This window comes from Pseudophryne corroboree, chromosome 5 (genome assembly GCF_028390025.1).
Source record: "Pseudophryne corroboree isolate aPseCor3 chromosome 5, aPseCor3.hap2, whole genome shotgun sequence".
NCBI lineage: Eukaryota > Metazoa > Chordata > Amphibia > Anura > Myobatrachidae > Pseudophryne > Pseudophryne corroboree.
The window spans coordinates 277,797,035-277,820,091 of record NC_086448.1 but is presented as its reverse complement, the minus strand read 5'-3'; the positions used below and the strand labels follow the sequence as shown (position 1 = coordinate 277,820,091).

The window sequence follows — 23,057 nt, the reverse complement described above, 5'->3', positions numbered from 1 at the left end:
GCAAGACTTGACTATGATGGATAAAGGTGACGTTGATTTGTTTTTACGTAACATACAGGATTCTGCAGAGTTTCTGGTGGAATCCATGAAGGATCTGGGTTCCATGGCTGCGGGGATCTCCTCCATGTCCGTCTCTGCTCGCAGGGGTCTCTGGCTGCTCCAATTGTCTGCGGACGCGGAATCCAGGAAAAGTGTGGCGAGCCTACCCTATACAGGTCAGGCTCTGTTTGGGGAGGCGCTGGATGCGTGGATTGCCACAGCTACAGCGGGTAAGTCTCCTTTTCTCCCCTTAGCTGCACCGGCTACGAAGAAGCCTTTTTCTCCTAACACGTCACAGTCCTTTCGGCCCACTAGGACTAGAAAGAACAAGCCCTCTCACACCTTCTTAAGAGGTGGTCGTGCCAAATTCAAAAAGCCTGCTCCCGCAGGTTCCCAGGACCAAAAGCCTGCTTCTGGTGCCTCAAAGTCCTCAGCATGACGGTGGACGGCACAGCCTGGAAGTAAGTCAGGTGGGAGCGAGACTCCGACATTTCCGCCACGTCTGAGTGTCGTCCGGCCTGGATACAAGATACTGTGTCCCGGGGGTACAGGCTGGAGTGTCAAACTCAGAAAGGAACAATCTTCATTCCGGGAGTAGACAACTGGGAAGCGGACTTCCTCAGCAGACACGATCTCCATCCAGGAGAGTGGGGCCTCCAACCGGAGGTGTTCGAGGAAGTAACCGGTTGGTGGGGGGTTCCTCACATAGACATGATGGCCTCCCGCCTCAACAAGAAGCTGCGGGGGTACTGTATTAGGTCAAGAGACCCATAATCAGTGGCAGTGGATGCACTGGTAACACCGTCGGTGTTCCCGTCAGTTATGTGTTCCCTCCACTTCCTCTCATTCCAAGAGTTCTACAGCTTGTAAAAAGAACAAAGGTTCTGGCAATCCTCATTGCTCCGGACTGGCCAAGGAGGGCTTGGTACGTGGATCTACTGGATCTCCTGCTGGAAAATCCAAGGCCTATGCCTCTTCGGGAGGATCTACTACTACAGGGTCCGTTCGCTTATCAAGACTTACCACGGCTACGTTTGACAGCATGGCAGTTGAGCGCCAGATCTTAGCTCGGAAGGGTATTCCGAGCGAGGTTATTCCTACCCTGCTACAGGCTAGGAAGGGAGTAACGTCAAAATATTACCATCGGATTTGGAAAAAGTATGTGTCTTGGTGTGAATCCAAGAAATTTCCTACGGTGGAGTTTCTACTGGGACGATTTCTCCACTTTCTGCTAGCAGGTGTGGATGTGGGCCTACGCTTGGGCTCCATAAAGGTCCAGATTTCGGCCTTGTCCATTCTCTTCCAGAAACAATTGGCTGCTCTTCCTGAAGTTCAGGCATTCTTGAAAGGGTTTCTGCATATTCATCCACTCTTTGTGCCGCCTACGGCACCTTGGGATCTTAATGTGGTGCTGCAGTTCCTGCAATCAGATTGGTTCAAGCCTTTACAGGACGTGGACGTCAAGTTTCTTACTTGGAAAGCGGTCACACTGTTTGCTTTGGCGTGTGCTAGATGTGTGTCGGAATTGGGGGCACTGTCATGCAAGAGCCCCTACTTGATTTTTTATGAGGCTAGAGCTGAGCTCAGACTGCGTCAGCAATTTCTTCCAAAGGTTGTGTGAGCCTTTCATATCAACCAACCTATTGTGGTGCCAGTGGCTACTGACTCCTCAATTACATCAAAGTCCTTAGATGTTGGTTAGCTTGGCTTTCCTTTTGTTGTACGTGTGAGCTTGTGTGAATCTCGCCACTATATGTGTATTTCCTTCTCTCGAAGTATGTCCGTCTCCTCGGGCACAGTTTCTAGACTGAGTCTGGTAGGAGGGGCATAGAGGGAGGAACCTGCCCACACTATTAATCTCTTAAAGTACCCATGGCTCCTGGTGGACCAGTCTATTCCCCATGGTACTAAATTGGACCCCAGCATCCTCTATGGACTACGAGAAAAGGATTTACCAGTAGGTTATTAACATACTATTTTTTCTGCACTTGAACAGGGTTTTTTTTTTAGCCTGAAATGTTCTATTTTTTCTGTTACTGTTTGCCTACTTTAGTAAAAAAAAACCCTCTATTGAGCATGTTTTGGTGCAACAGTTCACTGGTATGTAGACTTACTTTTGCGACAGAAGAACCTGCCATTGCTGTGAGCTTGTGTAACAGATTGTAACCAGGGCAGCCAAGAACGGGTGAAGGGGGCGCAGCGAAATGGCAGCTCCTCCTAAACACCCCCTCTCCGGAAGAATAGCTTTCCTGACGTTGGGGGTTGCTCGGGGGGTAGTGTTGAACATTTGTCCTCAACGGTGGCCAGACCGTTTTTGGGGCAGCTGCGTGATGTCACACACACAGCCGTTCCGATAAAGAAAAAGGTGGAGGTGTGGCTGCATATGCCGGGGGCATCTGCTATTCCCTGTTCAGCGATGCAATTGCAAATACAGTAGATTGTGATCACAATGCTGGGCGGGACTTGGAGGATTAGTCAGGTTGGGTTGCAGATTCTGCTAAAAAAGCAGAATGTGCAATCCTTTCTTTCGCATGCTGAATGTCCTGCCCAGTGGTTCATAAACTTTTTTGAACCACGACTCCCTAGAGTATCAGAATTTTTTTCACGGCACCCCTAGGCCAAAGTTTCTTATTGAGAAATTCAGAAAAAAAATATAAAATGAAGTAAATTGTGTTCATAATATGTCATCCTTAGGTGCAGTTATGTGGGGAGGAACTGGTTTTGCCAATTAAATGAAGTATAAATAATTTGAATTGGTCCTGGACCACCAAACTACGGCACCACTGCAAGCCCCCCCCCCCCCCCCCTCCCCCTCCCATCCTGAGGCACCCCAGGGTGTCACGGCCCCCATATTGGAAACTACTTCCATAACATAAACTTTTTTTTTTTTATCTACCTGCAATACACCTTAGATCACAGTTCCTATATGGATGTTAAATCCTTGTATACAGTAAACTACAATTACTGTATGTGGGAATAATACTCGGCCCCCTGCCAGCATTCTGCTGGCCAGGATCCCGGCGGCGATATGCTGACTGCCAGGATGGTGACTACATCCCATTTAGATGAATATGTGGGAGTTTTATCATTATTATCCTATTTGTATGTTAAAGGTGTTGAAAGGGGAGAGCGCTACTGCGCAGATTCCATACTGTTCTCCAGGGAGATTTTGCTCCCTGTACCAAGATGGCTGCACATAAATGCTAAATACGGCACATAAGTGCGGCGCAATCTTGTCAATGTCTTAGAGCATCACAGTGGGAGACAGTAGTTTTTCACTTAACTCCTCGGAGACCTGAGATTATCAGAGATCCACAACACTTCCAGTGATCCTGCACTGCTATCTGTTGCATACATTCATCAGCTGGGGAGCCGAATGACACCCCTCTCGCCTCAAGCTCCGCATTTGTGAGAACCAGTGATTATGTGGGATTCATATAAATAGTTTATGCAATTCACAATATGAGTTTACCATCTTCGGAGTGTTGGAGAATTATTGTAACTTTTTTTTTTTTTTGGTCAGATTTTTTTTTTTTTTTTTTCTTGGAAATTATTTAAAAATGTAGCTGGCCCCTATTTTGTTATTTTCGCCTCAGCTCACTTTAAATTGTTATAAAGGAGAAAATTATCTGAAAGCAGTTATAGAGTAAGAACATTTTCTTACTGTGTATAGGGCCCCATACAGTAGAACGATAATGCCCGATTTCATCCAATTTCGGGCATTCGGGCCGATATATCGGGTGAAATCGGGCATTTTGGATGTGTTTCCCATCCGATCCGATGCGCGTTCCCGTGAGGGTCGGATTGGCTCTCCTAGATTGTTAGTGCTGCACTCGTGATATGTGGGTTCCTGCAGGCATGGCTGGGATCGCATAAGATATATTGCATGCAAAATGTACCAAATCGAATGGAACTACTCCCGGGTGAGTTAAAGGGAAATCGTCTCCGACTTCAGCCTCAGACATATTGTTATAGTGTATGGGGCCCTTAAGCTGCAGAACTAGGTGTCCTGTTAGTTGTTTTTTAATTTCACCCTTGTATGCCTTACTGCTATGTTTTGCTTATCGAACAGTGGGGCAGATGCATTAACCTGGAGAAGGCAAAAGGAAGTGATAAAGCAGTGATAAGTGCAAGGTGATAAACGCATCAGCCAGTCAGCTCCTGTCAATTTGCATATTGGAGCTGATTGGCTGGTGAATTTATCACTTCCTTATGCCTTCTCCAGGTTAATACATCTGCCCCAGTGTAACCTATGTAGTGTGCCCAACATGGCTGCCTCGCCTGGTACTCTCTTGTGTAGAATAAACAATGCATGGTTCTGAACTCTCCTAATATATTTGTCTCCCCAAATATGTGTCATTTCTTCACCTTTTGAGAGAATTTATTAATAAAGACAACTTCAAGCAAAATATATTTAAAAAATAAATGTCTATTTTTATTTTAAGTAAAATTTAGCCTGTTTTTCTTCTTCGTCTTATGATTATTATTATTTTAAAATTATTCATATTATTATTTACTCTGAATTCTAAAATAGGGAATTTCAGACTAAGATTGGTCCAGTAATCTTACAAAATTGTCCTATAAGAGGAACAAGATGGCGGGAGCCTCAAGACTCATGAATAGTCATCCTTCAGCACTAAGGAGAGGGAAAAAAACCCTTGTGGAGGAAACCTCTGGGGACCCATGGCTGAAGGACTGCCCGTCCCTCTAGGCATTAAGAGACTATGCAGAGTTTGCCCAGACCACCCGCCCACCCAATAACCTTGCCTAACCCAGTCATCCCTTCTGGTGCCTCAAATCTGCTATTTTGATCTATTACCCGGCCGGAGAAAAACGCACCTACACGTGAAAGATGAGAGAGTGAAAAAACAGAACAAGAGATGAATTGGGGGTTGGGCGGGGGACAGTCATGACCCACCATAGCATTCATTTCTGACGCTAACAGGGATTAAACTGTACAAATGTAGCCATTCTTGAAGTGGCTACATCATACCGCGATTGCGCCTGTTAGGCACGACCGCACCGCATACGTCTGGATGTCTAAAATGTGTGTGTGCCCCATTCACATGGATGGGAGCTGCAAATGGATAAAAACAAAAGTAATGATTAAAGCACAATATAATTCTCTTACACCTTTGCACATTAATAAAAATAGAACAGCCTGCAATACTGACACACTGGGATTTAGGCAGGCAGAGAGAGAGAGTAAAGGATTTAATTTGCAATATTATAGGCTCACTAAACTCCAAGGAGATGTCATACTGTAGGTGCGGCTGCACATAAAGGATTTAATTAGGAACATTATAGGCCCATCTAGACAGCGCTCTTCAAATATCTCTAATGGCCCATTTGCAGCCACTAATGGTTGTTAGGTAACGGTACTGTCCCAGTAGGTGTGAGATTTTCTTTTTTATCCAATACTATGCTATCCCCAAGGTGATAAGTCCTATATCATAATAGTCATGCTAAAAGTTATACTGACGATTCAAAGTAAGCTGCCCTAATCTTTGTCCAGTCACTAACCTACCAGCGTGCTATGCCGTGCCAGGCCTCTGGAGGCATATGTGAGAGACAGCAGCAGCACAGCCCTGATATAGGCAGTAGCAATTATGATATCACCGCATGACCTCACACACCCCACCAGGCCGACCAAAACTGATTATTTTTGGTTTGAGGCCCTTGTTGTCTTTTACATTACTGTCCTAAGGGAAATGTGATTTCACTTATTTAAAACTATTAAATTCAGTTCAGATTATTTTTATTACTAGAGTTTGCCCGCAGTTTTGCTCGCTTAGTGGCATCTAATATTGTGATGTATATTTTATATTGTACACATAGGGCCTGATCCAGGTTGGAACGCAATAAGCGATCCTACAGCAAAAATTGTCCTGCGCATGCATCCGCATTTTCTGCAGCGCCCAGCAGAAAATGCGATCGCCTCAATGTCAGTCAGGCAGAGGCGGGTGAGGGGACGGCAACTCTCCGTTTTCATGGCGGAGACAGAGGGTTGTGGGGTGCGGCTTCAAAACGGGAGCGGTGACGGAGAAACGGGGACATGATTCAGTGCGGCTGCATGACGTCACGTCAGGTGGCTACCCCATTTTTAATGTTCATGCTGAAATTGCGGTGCATCAACAATTTCAACGTGGTAGGGGGGGGCGCGTACTGGACGCAAATTCGGCTACTTAGCAGAATTGTATATATTACCATTAGATTTTATTTGAGTTTAAAAAATGTTGTGCCTTGGCAATATTTAGATCTTGTTCACTGTGCCGCGAGTTATAAAAGGTTGAAAATCTCCGCTGTATATTGTTCCTGTATATGGCACAGCATCATTAAGGGGTAGATTTACTAAGCAGTGAAAAAAGTGGAGAAGTGAGCCAGTGGAGAAGTTACACATGGCAACTAGTCAGCTGCTCTGTATAACTATAAATTTATAATTCCAATTCTAAATGTTACTTCAATGCTGATTGGTTGCCATGGGCAACATCCCCACTGGCTCATGTCTCCACTCTTTTCACTGCTTAGTACATCTCCCCCTTAGCCTCAGAGTGCCCCTGTCACATACTATACACACAATTGATACAACTACTGTACTTTAATGAGAATGCATACTAGAATTGCCTCACAGCACTGAGGTCATGGGTTCAATTCCCACCATGGCCCTAACTGTGTGGAGTTTGTATATTCTCCCCGTACTTGCCTGGGTTTCCTCCGGGTACTCCGGTTTCCTCCCACATTCCAAAAATATACTGGTAGGTTAATTGGCTCCCAACAAAATTAACCCTAGCGTGAATGTGTGTGCATGTACGTGTGATAGGGAATATAGATTGTAAGCTCCACTGGGGCAGGGACTGATGTGAATGGGCAAATATTCTCTCTGTACAGCGCTGCAGAATATGTGTGCGCTATATAAATAACTGGTAGTAGTAGTAGTAGTAGAAATACACTAGGAACCTGTTCTGCTTCAGTCTGTTGAATTTGCACTTTTTGGATGGAATGACACGTGAGATGTTGATCCTGCACAAATGCTGTGACATTTTTGTTCTCTTACCACTGGCATTGTTATTGATCCATAGAGGTTCATTTATATGTCCTGGTATATGTTTTCTCTTTATTTTCCTAGCCCCCTGGACTAGACTGCATGTACTGTATTCAGTATCTGTGCTCTTTGGTGAACAGTCTTAATATAATTTAAATGTATTCAGTACACTTGGGAGTCTGTTTAACTGGTATCTTGGAAGATTGCAAAAATAGATTTGACAGTAATTGATTGGGCTTTTCTGTTATCTGAGGTTGTATCAAGTATATGGATTTTTACAAATTTGACATTTTGCGCTTTAGGTGAACATGCCAACCCAATGTACAGCTACTTTGCTTTCTTTAAAGCATCAAATAAACATGCAGCTATCTGACTGTGTGTTACATAACGTTAAATAACTTTTATGATTATTATACAGTAAAGGGGGCATTTTTATTCAGCATAAACTTAAATGCAATGATCACTCAGTTAGCTGTGATAAATTACGGGATGTAAAAAAAAAAAAAAAAGGATGGTAGACTCTAGCTTTAACGCCCGGGGCCATTTAGTTAGAGACCCTTTTTTTTTTGCACGCCAAATTACACTGTTAACGGGCATTAACACACACAGTCCGGGATGAGTATCTGTACCGATGTGTTAGCATGGTCACGGTACCTGAAAACAGGCTATTTATCAGGGATTTCTTTTCGGGTCTGACCGAAATCCCTATTAACTGCAGCATGCGGGCTGCCTTTGGCGCTAATTGAACAGTCCCGGAGGCTCAACTAGGCCTTGATAACTTACCGTAGATAATTGAATGTCCCCCTTACTGTGTTAATATACTTATTATTACGCTTTACACCAACGAAGCTGCCTTTGCTTGCATGGGAAACATTATTGATGATGGTGCATTTCATAATCCATGTAGATTTTTACAGAAGGTAAAATAAAGCACTGATTTTTTTGCACTTATTGAGAAGGGTAACTAAATATGATTATGGCAGTGATCTGGTTCCTGTAAGCCGTACACACCAGCACGCGGCTCCCATCAGCTATATCCGTCTTATTTGCTACACCAGCCCGGCGGCCTTCACCGTCTCCTTGCTGCATAGCACGAGTGGGCAAAGCAGGATCAAGAACCGGGGACGCCCGGTTTCAGACCAGCCCACTGGAGAGGTACATATTACAGCTAGAGATGAGCGGATTCGGTTTTACTCGGATTTACTCGGTTCTCAAAATGGCATCTTATTGGCTCACGGATGTCACGTGTTTTGGATAGCCAATCAGATGCCATTTTGAGAACCGAGTAAATCCGAGTAAAACCGAATCCGCTCATCTCTAATTACAGCAGCTCAGCTCTGTGACGGGAACTTTGTGCACCACCTGGGACCGTTTCTTATTTATTATATGTACAAATGAATCCACAAGTGACAACCTTGTGAGTGATAACGGATCTTCAGCAAGTTCATTCATACAAGCTGTTCCAAACTTCCTACGATATCTATATTTATCAATGTGTGTTTTATTACATATCCATACATTTTACTGCTCCTTAATCATTGGTATTACGAATAATATGTTTTTATCCAGTATTCTTGGTTAATAAATTGTGATAATTTTTTAAACGTCGGCTCTCATTATTCTTTTCCCTGATGCATTGCGCAGCCGTTTCCCTGTTTCTTATATATATATATGTGTGTGTGTGTATATTTATATGTGTGTGTGTGTGTGTGTGTGTATATACAGTGTATATATATGTGTGTGTGTGTGTGTGTGTGTGTGTGTGTGTATATATATATATATATATATATATATATATGTGTGTGTGTAGTATGTATGATAAAATACACAGTGTGTGTGTCAGAGAGTTCCTGTTACGGAATACGTACTATTCAGTATACCGACAGTAGCATGCCGGACGGAAGTGGGGCGAGCGCTAGAAAGCCCCTTTCGGTCTGTCATGGGCAACCACAGAGGGAATAAAGCCTGTGGCGCCAGTTTTTCGACCGTGGCATTTCACAGCCTGTCGGGTTTCCGGCGTTGGTATTGCGCCCGCTGGGATCCCAACAGGCGGTCTTGTGATTGCCTCCCCCATTACTGTTGGCTTCCCTTTTCGCTTGCTGTTGAACTACTGCAGGCCTTGCAAACCTGTGGCTCTCCAGCTGTTGTGAAACTACACATTCTAGCATGCCTTGACACAGCTTTAGCATTCCCTAATAGCAAAACAGTGGCAGGGCATGCTGGTACTTGTAGTTTCACAACAGCAGGAGAGCCACAGGTTGGCCAGGCCTGAACTACTGTGTAACTAGCTGCACATAGGGTGGCCAATCCCGGGATCAGGATCGGCGGGATCCCGGGATTTAGGGCAAAAAACGGGTGGGATTCAATTTCGGGATTGGAAGCTCCAATCACGGGGATTAAGGGATCAGGCAGCCCTTTTTTTTTTTTTTAAGCCGGTGACGCTCAGACGCTGCCCGGCTCCCTCCTCCCGGCTCCCCCGTGTAGCTTGACGTGAAGTCACGGGTCACGCTGCGCCATCCGCCTCTGGTTGCCGCCGAGACAGACGGATGTTTCCCACCCTCCTGCCCCCGTTGTATGGTTAGTTATGTGTGCGGAACGGGCGGGCGGACACGTTAGGAAAAGCCGATACCCGGGATTGAAAAAATGGCCCAGGATTGGCTTCCCTAGCTGCACAGTCAAACAAGTACTATAGTGAATAAGTGGGGGGTAACTTATACCCCTTTCAGACATCAGACCTAGGAATTTGCTGGGTCTAGCACGCCAGCAAATTCCCAGGTCTGAGCTGTATGACCCTAGTCGGGAGAAGGGTCGCAAACCCAGGATTTAGTCCCAGGTCGTTTGCATTCAGACATACCAAAATCCTGAGTTGATGCACATTCACTTGTATAAACCCTAGATTTTGATACATGTCTGAAGGGGGTCTTATAGGCCCTACACACTAGCCGACATCAGCTAAAGATATGAACGATCTCGTTCATAAATGAACGAGAACTAGTTCATATCTTTCAGTGTGGAGGCTCCAGCGATGAACGATGCGCGGCCCCGCGCTTGTTCATCGCTGGTCCCCCGTCGGCTGTGCATGCAGGCCAATATGGACGATCTCGTCCATATTTGCCTGCACTTCAATGGAGCCGCGTGACGGGGGAGTGAAGAAACTTCACTCCCCCCGTCACTGCCCCCCCGCCGCCGGTTCGCCCGTCGGCCATATCCGCCGTCGGGCAGCTCGGCGGCGGATCGGCCAATGTGTAGGGCCCTTAAGTTATGTGATCAATATTTGGAATTAACCTTCACTATCCTCTTTATTACAAAGACAGCAATAACATTCTTAGTAAACATCACATTAAATAAAGAACTGCATTTATGCAGTAAAGAAAGTTAGTGTATTCATGTCATGAAATATTTACCATTATCTAAATTAGAAACCGCACTTCTGAGAACTCATAAAAGTAAGCAATAGTTAGAAATATTGTTAAACTGCTAATAATTTTACTTACTTGAGTGCACTTGTTTTCATATCCTGTTAGAAGGGACAGTCTTTTCATGGATATGCTATCAATGATTTAACATCTAAAACAGTACTTCTCAACCCTTAAATCCTCTGTTACCACGCCATAAAAATCCTGGGTTTTTGGTCGGTGTAAAAGGAGACTGTACCCGACCTTGCTCCTTACCAGGGTCATAGAGCGGAGACCCAGGAATTTTGTGGGTTGATGCAGCCGGCAATTTCCCGGGTCACAGTGTAAAAGGGACTTACGTTTTCTCAACAGGTCATGTTTTGAGGATTTCGCTCTGTGGAAGCAGATGGAATAATTACTGTCCCAGCTAAATAGATTAACTCACCTGTGTGTGATTAAAGGAATACACAACCATGACCTATTCGTGGTACTTTAGGATTGGAAATGAGAACCACTGATCTAAAACACAATGTAAGCCTGAAGCAGATGTGTATGCAATCTCCTGTAATAGTCGGTATTATCTGCTATTAAACTTCATGTATGGCGTCCCCCTGAATCTCATTGCAAGATAATCTTCTGGCATATAGCAAATGAGCAGACTTTTTCTGATTCCTGGAGCTTACACACAAGTAGCACTCGAGTCTGAGAGAAATGATTTCAACATTAATAAAAGTAACCCTGTAGTTTCCGTCTCTGTGGTCTTCAGGTTACTCTATGATGTTAAATGCTTCTCTCATCACACATGGTGTTAATGTGGGAATGGGCCAGCAGAATGCACAGTGGCACAGGCTGTTCTTTTTGTGCCAGGCAAGATGCCCTGATCTGTGTCTCTGAACATACTTTGTCTCTAAATGATGAATTGAAGTATATCTATCTTGCCAAGTGGTTTTATTTATCTTCAAGATGAGCCTGTCTGATCACATCTCTGTTGTTTCATTGTATTAAGCAAACCTTATTTTGAGCTATTGAACTTGAACATTTCTAGAAATGTACACATGTTCTATTAATTTATTTGTGCCAGAACACACAAAAATGCTTTTTCTCATATATTTAACCATCATTTAATCAGAGTGGAATCGCATCTGTTGTTGCGTAGATTACCTAGCGCTTTATTAAAATAGCAAATTCCAATTATTTTATGTAAAATCATGTCAGGGAGCTGCATTGTGCTGTCAGGTATATTTTCCAGTGACACAATTGTGTATTTGGCAATTGCATAATAATAATAATTTAATTTCTGTAGCGCTCTTTCTCCAAACAGGACTCAAGGTGCTTTACAGACATTAAAAACAAAGCACATGATACAAAAGATTTAAGGAATACAGTAATAGATAAACCACACAGAGAATAAGAAAGAGAAGAAAACCTAGGGACCATAGTAAGCATACTGCAAGGATGGTGCAGACATTTTGGGTAATAACTTCTACAGGTTGTACTGTATATTCCACTCACGAAAAGTTCCAGGTGAGGCAGCCGTGTTGGGAGCACTATGTAGGACTACCCGGGGTGGAATAGGTCACACCTGGAAGAGTTGACACAAAATGGATGGTCGCAGCGCCTTAACGCTAGGAGTACATTCCCAACAGTCGGGTCCATGTATTTTTCATTCCATCCACGAGCGCACCAAGTGAGGCAACAATGTTGGACACACTACGAAGGTTACACTGTGGCGGGTGAGCAACACAGGGACCCAAGTCATGTAGGAAAGCTGGCACGAGTGTAGTAGTATGGATAAATGCATGTGAATTACATCCTGCCCATAGAGGAACCATCTGAGGCAGTCATCTGGGGTACACTGTGTAGGGGAAAGAACATGGCAAATATCTCAAATATGATAACTAAAAGACAATACATTTTATGTAGCTTTGCATTTATATCTTGCAGCTCTATCTGCCTAAAATATTTAACTGAAGAGTCCCTCTCCATAGCTGCAGTTGGCTAGGAGGGACACCTTAGCTAAATGTTGTACTACTCTATGTTTTAGTGCAGCATGAAATGGCATGTCACTTTTATTATTTGTAACTCCTTGATTTTTATTGCACACACTTTGCTTCTTGTAGAAAAGGTTTTCTTGTGTATATTGGTACCCTTTCAGGAGGTATTAGGCTGCTATTCTGTGTTTTTACTGTTCTTTTGCTTTCTACTCTCCAGGCATACGCTACCATGCAATGACATCTGATTGGTTCCTATGTGAGCCACCATTTCTTTGTGCCACAGTTTTCATAATTGTACCCAACTGTTTAATCAATTCACAAATCATCCCATGGATTTAGCATAATTTATTTTGATCCCTTAACATTATTTTGCTGTTTGGGGGTCATTCAGACCCCAACGCTGTTGCAGTGTGCAGCGCAGTTGCGGCCTCATCCGTGAAGGATGCAGCCTCAATGTGATTAATAGTGGCGGGTGTTCGTGGGGCGGCATGACTGTCTGACAGCGCAGCCAGGGGTCAACCTTAGATCTGATGCATCCAGCATGTGCGAAGATGAACACAGATCTGGATCGTATGCAGCGATCTGCGTTCATCTCTGAATAACCCCCTATGTGTAGTACCTTGTGTAACATGTAAATACTTCATAGCTTTTGCTTACATCTGCTATTAAAACTGTAGTGCGCAATGTCTTGTAATTTTAACAAGCCTATCTATATGTCCATGTACAGTACCTTTGCAACACTGTAAGGTGCTTTAAGGGCCTTTTTTTTGTCTCAATTGTTTGGCTGGTTGATTTGTGTTCTGCCTTGTGCTTTAGGCACTATTTGTGGAATTCCACTAGCTCTACAAGCAAACTAATATGATTTCTCTGACGTCCTAGTGGATGCTGGGAACTCCGTAAGGACCATGGGGAATAGCGGCTCCGCAGGAGACTGGGCACAAAAGTAAAGCTTTAGGACTACCTGGTGTGCACTGGCTCCTCCCCCTATGACCCGCCTCCAAGCCTCAGTTAGATTTTTGTGCCCGACCGAGAAGGGTGCACACTAGGGGCTCTCCTGAGCTCTTAGTGAAAGTTTAGTTTTAGGTTTTTTTATTTTCAGTGAGACCTGCTGGCAACAGGCTCACTGCATCGAGGGACTAAGGGGAGAAGAAGCGAACTCACCTGCGTGCAGAGTGGATTGGGCTTCTTAGGCTACTGGACACCATTAGCTCCAGAGGGACCGAACACAGGCCCAGCCTCGGAGTCCGGTCCCAGAGCCGCGCCGCCGGCCCCCTTACAGAGCCAGAAGCAAGAAGAGGTCCGGAAAATCGGCGGCAGAAGACATCCTGTCTTCACCAAGGTAGCGCACAGCACTGCAGCTGTGCGCCATTGCTCCTCAGCACACTTCACACTCCGGTCACTGAGGGTGCAGGGCGCTAGGGGGGGGCGCCCTGAGCAGCAATAGAAACACCTTGGCTGGCGAAAATACATCACATATAGCCCCCAGGGCTATATGGATGAATTTTAACCCCTGCCAGATTCCACATAAAAGCGGGAGAAAAGGCCGCCGAGAAGGGGGCGGAGCCTATCTCCTCAGCACACAGGCGCCATTTTCCCTCACAGCTCCGCTGAAAGGACGTCTCCCTGACTCTCCCCTGCAGTCCTGCACTACAGAAACAGGGTAAAAAAGAGAGGGGGGCACAAATTGGCGTAATAATTACAAATAGCAGCTATAAGGGGGAAAAACACTTATTTAAGGTTATCCCTGTATATATATATATAGCGCTCTGGTGTGTGCTGGCATACTCTCCCTCTGTCTCCCCAAAGGGCTAGTGGGGTCCTGTCCTCTGTCAGAGCATTCCCTGTGTGTGTGCTGTGTGTCGGTACGTTGTGTCGACATGTATGAGGAGGAAAATGATGTGGAGGCGGGGCAATTGCCTATAATAGAGATGTCACCCCCTAGGGAGTCGACACCTGAGTGGATGATCTTATGGAAGGAATTACGTGACAGTGTCAGCTCTTTGCAAAAAACAGTTGACGACATAAGACAGCCGGCTACTCAGCTTGTGCCTGTCCAGGCGTCTCAAAAGCCATCAGGGGCTCTAAAACGCCCGTTACCTCAGATGGTAGATACAGACGTCGACACGGATACTGACTCCAGTGTCGACGGGGAAGAGACAAACGTGACTTCCAGTAGGGCCACACGTTACATGATTGAGGCAATGAAAAATGTTTTACATATTTCTGATAATACTAATACCACTAAAAAGGGTATTATGTTCGGTGAGAAAAAACTACCTGTAGTTTTTCCTGAATCTGAGGAATTAAATGAGGTGTGTGATGAAGCGTGGGTTTCCCCCGATAAAAAACTGATAATTCCTAAAAAATTATTGGCATTATATCCTTTCCCGCCAGAGATTAGGGCGCGTTGGGAAACACCCCCTAGGGTGGATAAAGCACTCACACGCTTATCAAAACAGGTGGCTCTACCCTCTCCTGAGACGGCCGCCCTTAAGGATCCTGCTGATAGAAAGCAGGAAGGTATCCTAAAATGTATTTACACACATACTGGTGTTATACTGCGACCGGCAATCGCCTCAGCCTGGATGTGCAGTGCTGGTTTGGCTTGGTCGGATTCCCTGACTGAAAATATTGATACCCTAGACAGGGACAGTATATTACTGACTATAGAGCATTTAAAAGATGCATTTCTATATATGCGTGATGCACAGCGGGATATTTGCCGACTGGCATCAAGAGTAAGTGCGCTGTCCATTTCTGCCAGAAGAGGGTTATGGACGCGACAGTGGTCAGGTGATGCGGATTCCAAACGGCATATGGAAGTATTGCCTTATAAAGGGGAGGAGTTATTTGGGGTAGGTCTGTCAGATCTGGTGGCCACGGCAACAGCTGGGAAATCCAATTTTTTACCCCAGGTCGCCTCTCAACATAAGAAGACGCCGTATTATCAGGCGCAGTCCTTTCGTCCCCATAAGGGCAAGCGAGCGAAAGGCTCCTCATTTCTGCCCAGGGGCAGAGGAAGGGGAAAAAGGCTGCAACAGACAGCCAATCCCCAAGAACAGAAGCCCTCTCCCGCTTCTGCCAAGTCCTCAGCATGACGCTGGGGCTTTACAAGCGGACTTAGGCACGGTGGGGGCACGTCTCAAGAATTCAGCGCGCAGTGGGCTCACTCGCAGGTAGACCCCTGGGTCCTTCAGGTGGTATCTCAGGGGTACAAATTGGAATTCGAGACACCTCCCCCTCGCCGGTTCCTAAAGTCTGCTTTACCGACGTCTCCCTCCGACAGGGAGGCGGTATTGGAGGCCATTCACAAGCTGTATTCTCAGCAGGTGATAATCAAGGTACCCCTCCTGCAACAGGGTAAGGGGTATTATTCAACGCTGTTTGTGGTACCGAAGCCGGACGGCTCGGTGAGACCTATTTTAAATCTGAAATCTTTGAACACTTACATACAAAGGTTCAAGTTCAAGATGGTGTCACTCAGAGTAGTGATCGCGAACCTGGAAGAAGGGGACTATATGGTGTCTCTGGACATCAAGGATGCTTACCTCCATGTCCCAATTTACCCTTCTCACCAAGGGTACCTCAGGTTTGTGGTACAGAACTGTCACTATCAGTTTCAGACGCTGCCGTTTGGATTGTCCACGGCACCCCGGGTCTTTACCAAGGTAATGGCCGAAATGATGATACTTCTTCGAAGAGAAGGCGTCTTAATTATCCCTTACTTGGACGATCTCCTGATAAGGGCAAGATCCAAGGAACGGTTAGTAGTCGGAGTAGCACTATCTCAAGTAGTGTTACGACAGCACGGGTGGATTCTAAATATCCCAAAATCACAGCTGATTCCGACGACACGTCTGCTGTTACTAGGGATGATTCTGGACACAGTCCAGAAAAAGGTGTTTCTTCCGGAAGAAAAAGCCAGGGAGTTATCCGAGTTAGTCAGAAACCTCCTGAAACCAGACCGGGTCTCAGTGCATCAATGCACAAGGGTCCTGGGAAAAACGGTGGCTTCCTACAAAGCGATTCCATTCGGCAGATTCCACGCAAGAACATTTCAATGGGATCTGCTGGACAAATGGTCCGGATCGCATCTTCACATGCATCAGCGGATAACCCTGTCCCCAAGGACAAGAGTGTCTCTCCTGTGGTGGTTGCAGAGTGCTCATCTTCTAGAGGGCCGCAGATTCGGCATTCAGGACTGGATCCTGGTGACCACGGATGCCAGCCTGAGAGGCTGGGGAGCAGTCACACAGGGAAGAAATTTCCAGGGCTTGTGGTCAAGCCTGGAAACGTCACTTCACATAAATATCCTGGAACTAAGGGCCATTTACAATGCTCTAAGCCAAGCAAGACCTCTGCTTCAGGGTCAGCCGGTGTCGCCCACGTAAACAGACAGGGCGGCACGAGAAGCAGGAGGGCAATGGCAGAAGCTGCATGGATTCTTCGCTGGGCGGAAAATCATGTGATAGCACTGTCAGCAGTGTTCATTCCGGGAGTGGACAACTGGGAAGCAGACTTCCTCAGCAGACACGACCTCCACCCGGGAGAGTGGGGACTTCATCCAGAAGTCTTCCACATGATTGTAAACCGTTGGGAAAAACCAAAGGTGGACATGATGGCGTCCCGTCTCAACAAAAAACTAGACAGGTATTGCGCCAGGTCAAGAGACCCTCAGGCAATAGCGGTGGACGCTCTGGTAACACCGTGGGTGTACCAGTCAGTGTATGTGTTCCCTCCTCTGCCTCTCATACCCAAGGTACTGAGAATTATAAGACGGAGAGGAGTAAGAACTATACTCGTGGCTCCGGATTGGCCAAGAAGGACTTGGTACCCGGAACTTCAAGAGATGCTCACTGAGGACCCGTGGCCTCTACCTCTAAGAAGGGACCTGCTCCAGCAGGGACCTTGTCTGTTCCAATACTTACCGCGGCTGCGTTTGACGGCATGGCGGTTGAACGCCGGATCCTGAAGGAAAAAGGCATTCCGGATGAAGTTATCCCTACCCTGATCAAGGCCAGGAAGGAAGTAACCGCACAACATTATCATCGTATTTGGCGTAAATATGTTGCGTGGTGCGAGGCCAGTAAGGCCCCTACAGAGGAATTTCAACTGGGTCGTTTCCTGCATTTCCTGCAAACAGGACTGTCTATGGGCCTAAAATTAGGGTCCATTAAGGTTCAAATTTCGGCCCTGTCGATTTTCTTCCAAAAAGAGCTGGCTTCAGTTCCTGAAGTGCAGACGTTTGTCAAAGGGGTACTGCATATACAGCCTCCTTTTGTGCCTGCGGTGGCACCTTGGGATCTCAATGTGGTTTTGGGGTTCCTAAAGTCACATTGGTTCGAACCCCTTATCACTGTGGACTTAAAATATCTCACATGGAAAGTGGTAATGCTGTTGGCCCTGGCTTCAGCCAGGCGCGTGTCAGAATTGGCGGCTTTGTCCTATAAAAGCCCTTACCTAATATTTCATACGGATAGGGCAGAATTGAGGACTCGTCCTCAATTTCTCCCTAAGGTGGTTTCAGCGTTTCACCTGAACCAGCCTATTGTGGTGCCTGCGGCTACTGGGGACTTGGAGGACTCCAAGTTGCTGGACGTAGTCAGGGCCCTGAAAATATATGTTTCCAGGACGGCTGGAGTCAGAAAATCTGACTCGCTGTTTATCCTGTATGCACCCAACAAGCTGGGTGCTCCTGCTTCTAAGCAGACTATTGCTCGTTGGATTTGTAGTACAATTCAGCTTGCACATTCTGTGGCAGGCCTGCCACAGCCAAAATCTGTAAAAGCCCATTCCACAAGGAAGGTGGGCTCATCTTGGGCGGCTGCCCGAGGGGTCTCTGCTTTACAACTTTGCCGAGCAGCTACTTGGTCAGGGGCAAACACGTTTGCTAAATTCTACAAATTTGATACCCTGGCTGAGGAGGACCTGGAGTTCTCTCATTCGGTGCTGCAGAGTCATCCGCGCACTCCCGCCCGTTTGGGAGCTTTGGTATAATCCCCATGGTCCTTACGGAGTTCCCAGCATCCACTAGGACGTCAGAGAAAATAAGAATTTACTTACCGATAATTCTATTTCTCGTAGTCCGTAGTGGATGCTGGGCGCCCATCCCAAGTGCGGATTGTCTGCAATACTTGTACATAGTTATTGTTACAAAAATCGGGTTATTGTTGTTGTGAGCCATCTTTTCAGAGGCTCCTCTGTTATCATGCTGTTAACTGGGTTCAGATCACAGGTTGTACGGTGTGATTGGTGTGGCTGGTATGAGTCTTACCCGGGATTCAAGATCCTTCCTTATTGTGTACGCTCGTCCGGGCACAGTATCCTAACTGAGGCTTGGAGGAGGGTCATAGGGGGAGGAGCCAGTGCACACCAGGTAGTCCTAAAGCTTTACTTTTGTGCCCAGTCTCCTGCGGAGCCGCTATTCCCCATGGTCCTTACGGAGTTCCCAGCATCCACTACGGACTACGAGAAATAGAATTATCGGTAAGTAAATTCTTATTTTCTCTTACATCCTAGAGGATGCTGGGGACTCCGTAAGGACCATGGGGAATAGACGGGCTCCGCAGGAGACATGGGCACTAAAAAGAACTTTAGGTATGGGTGTACACTGGCTCCTCCCTCTATGCCCCTCCTCCAGACCTCAGTTTAATACTGTGCCCAGAGGAGACTGGGTGCACTACAGGGAGCTCTCCTGAGCTTCCTGTAAAAAAAGTATTTTGTTAGGTTTTTTATTTTCAGGGAGACCTGCTGGCAACAGGCTCCCTGCATCGTGGGACTGAGGAGAGAGAAGCAGACCTACTTAAATGTTAGGCTCTGCTTCTTAGGCTACTGGACACCATTAGCTCCAGAGGGAGTCAGAACGCAGGTCTCCCCTAGCGGTTCGTCCCGGAGCCGCGCCGCCGTCCTCCTCGCAGAGCCGGAAGATAGAAGACGGGTGAGTATAGGAAGGCAGAAGACTTCGAAGGCGGCAGAAGACATCGGATCTTCAGTGAGGTAACGTGCAGCGGTAACGCTGCGCGCCATTGCTCCCACGGACACACACACAGCGGACACTGTTGGGTACAGGGCGCGGGGGGGGGCGCCCTGGGCAGCAATGTGGACCTCGACACTGGCAATAGGTACATACAAAAAAAATTGTATTATTTCAGACCCCCTCCAGTTTAAAGAAAGAGCGGGACCGAAGCCCGCCGCTGAGGGGGCGAGGCTTCTCCCTCAGCACTCACCAGCGCCATTTTCTCCGCAAGCACACGCTGAGAAGCTGGCTCCCCGGACTCTCCCCTGCTGATCACCGGTGACAGGGTTTTAAAGAAGGGGGGGCACATAATTTGGCGCAGTGAATAGCGCTGTATCTGGGTAATATTTTTTCTTTTCCCAGGGTTATTGGCGCTGGGTGTGTGCTGGCAGACTCTCTCTCTGTCTCTCCAAAGGGCCTTTTGGGGGAACTATCTCCAGATAGAGTTTTCCCTGAGTGAGTGGTGTGTCAGTACGTGCGTGTCGGCATGTCTGAAGCGGAAGGCTCTTCTAGGGATGAGGTGGAGCGTATGAGTGTGGTGTCTCCGTCGGCAACGCCGACACATGACTGGATGGCAATGTGGAATATTTTAAATGCAAATGTTAATTTATTGCACAAACGTTTGGACAAAGCAGAATCCAGGGACAGTGCAGAGGGTCATACCCTGCCTTTCCCTACATCACAGGGGCCTTCTGGGTCTCAAAAACGCCCACTTTCCTCGGTAGTTGACACAGATACCGACACGGATTCTGAATCCAGTGTCGATTATGATGATGCGAGGTTGCAGCCAAAATTGGCAAAGAGTATTCATTATATGATTATTGCTATTAAGGATGTGCTGCATATTATAGATGACCCCGCGGTGCCTAATCCGAAAATCCACATGTTTAAAGAAAAGAAGCCTGAGGTTACTTTTCCACCTTCTTTTGAATTAAATGAGTTATTTGAAAGTGCTTGGGAAACTCCAGACAAGAAGCTGCAGATTCCCAAAAGGATTCTTATGGCGTATCCTTTCCCGATCGAGGTCAGGATACGGTGGGAATCATCCCCAAGGGTGGATAAAACGTTGACGCGCCTGTCCAAAAAGGTGGCGCTGCCGTCGCAGGATACTGCTGCCCTCAAGGATCCTGCTGATCACAAGCAAGAAACTACCTTAAAGTCAATTTACACGCATACCGGTACATTACTCAGACCGGCAATAGCGTTGGCTTGGGTTTGTAGCGCTGTACTAGCGTGGACCGATACCTTATCTACTGATATGGATACGATGGATAGGGATTCTATCTTATTGACCCTGGGTCATATTAAGGATGTGGCCTTTATATGAGAGAGGCTCAGAGGGATATAGGCATACTGGGGTCCAGACCGAACGCTATGGCAGTTTCAGCCAGGCGAGCACTGTGGACCCGACAGTGGTTGTGTGATGCCGACTCAAAACGGCATATGGAGGTTTTACCTTACAAGGGTGAGGAGTTGTTTGAGGAAGGTCTCGCGGACCTAGTTTCCACAGCTACTGCAGGTAAATCAACCTTTTTACCTTATGTTTCCTCACAGCCTAAGAAAACGCCACATTATCAGATGCAGTCCTTTCGGCCGCATAAATCCAAGAGGGCTCGGGGATCTTCCTTTCTTGCCAGAGGTAAGGGCAAGGGGAAAAAGCTGCCAACTACAGCCAGTTCCCAGGATCAAAAGTCCTTCCCGGCCTCTACTAAATCCACAGCATGACGCTGGGGCTCCGCGGGTGGAGTCCGCACCGGTGGGGGCACGTCTTCGTCTTTTCAGCCAGGTCTGGATTCATTCTCAGGTGGACCCCTGGGCAATAGACATTGTTTCCCGGGGGTACCAGCTAGAATTTGAAGAGGTGCCCCCTCGCCGGTTTTTCAAATCGGCACTGCCGACTTGTTCCCCAGCGAGGGAGGTAATTTTGGCAGCAATTCAAAAATTGTGTCTCCAACAAGTGGTGGTCAAGGTTCCCCTGCTGCAGCAGGGGAATGGGCTATTACTCAACCCTGTTTGTGGTCCCGAAACCGGACGGTTCGGTCAGACCCATTCTAAATGTAAAATCCTTAAACCTATACTTAAAGAGGTTCAAGTTCAAGATGGAGTCGCTCAGGGCGGTCATTGCAAGTCTGGAAGAGGGAGATTATATGGTGTCTCTAGACATAAAGGATGCATACCTTCATGTACCAATTTATCAACCTCATCAGGCGTTCCTGAGATTTGTGGTGGAGGATTGTCACTACCAATTTCAGACGTTGCCGTTATTTTTTATGAGTATTTAGTAAATCACAATCCAAAGCACATTCTGAGTTCATTTTTAAAAATATGATCTAGAGATGAAGTTGTTGACAGATCAAATTAATTTGGAACATTCAATACGCCTTTTAACCCACTTTTACAGTTAGTCTGTATGTGCTTTCTCCACATCGTATCTCAGGTGAGCTGTCCCACTGGGCGTCATGACTGCTAAAATACATGTAGACATTTAGGGAAGCAGCTGCAGAATACCCCAGCCAGTGAGTCCCATAATTGGTGTTTTTCTGCTGTTCCGTTTCAGTGCAGGCCTGAGAACAGAGCACATTTGTTAAACACATTTTGTCATGTTGCACTGAGCATTTAAATGGCACACATCACAACACTGACCTAATATATGGCACCTGGTGCTAGCTTAGATTCACCTATCTTGCATATATTTTATTTACTGAACTACTGGACACATGAAACACTCATTTTTTAACGCAGTCTCTAAGAACACTCCTGCGACACTGTTGCACATTTATTATGCATCATATAGTGCAGAATAAAAATATATAATTAAACCAGATCCATCATACTTACTGTATAGGGAAAAACTATATGCATCCAGCAGGCAGAGTATTTGGGGGTACAGAGCAGCTCAGAAAGCAAATGGGTAAGACTACATTGGTTGTTTTGTACGATTTATTTTCTAAGCTGCCAGTAATTGCTATTATTGTGTTACGTACGTGTGCAATATTATCTTAGGAATTCTGAAATTGTCTCAAGTAAGAGATGTATCAGATATCTTACATTTTATTACCTCCAGTGAGCGGCTGTCAAATAATTACTCATATTAGTTTGCTTTACACAGTCCCTTTTGAGTTTTCTTCCCTCGAAACATTGGTGGATGAGATGTCACTTGTGCTGGCTTTCTTCCAGTATGATCAATTGTCCTTACTGATCTGATTACAGGGAGGGGAACAGTTAGTGGTCTCATAAGGGAGTGATGCAGGGTCTTTCTAGTGCCAAGAAAAAGAGAGGAGTAGGTGGACCGTGCTGTGGATGTGTGTAAAACTGCAAACTAAAATACAATAATTTCAATGACATACACAGATGCATCTAAATCTGATGGTATGAAACTTCCTATCTTTATACGGACTGATTTAAATAGCTGTTTCTAAGTGCAATGGAGCAATAAAGTTTTGAAAAAGTCCCAAAGTTCAATAAAAAGTCAGCTTTAATAACAACTAGTCAATTTCACAGCGAAAATGCCTACTCTGAGCGGTTATTATTAGAGCTGACTGTGAACTGAACTTTGGGACTTTTTCAAAACT

At 46.0% G+C, this 23,057-nt stretch overlaps 1 protein-coding gene across 1 annotated transcript in view; it reads left to right on the top strand.

Annotated features, from left to right (window-relative positions):
• MRPL3 (mitochondrial ribosomal protein L3) overlaps positions 1-23,057 on the top strand; it is a 227,919-nt gene that overhangs the window by 151,915 nt on the left and 52,947 nt on the right. The window lies entirely within an intron of this gene.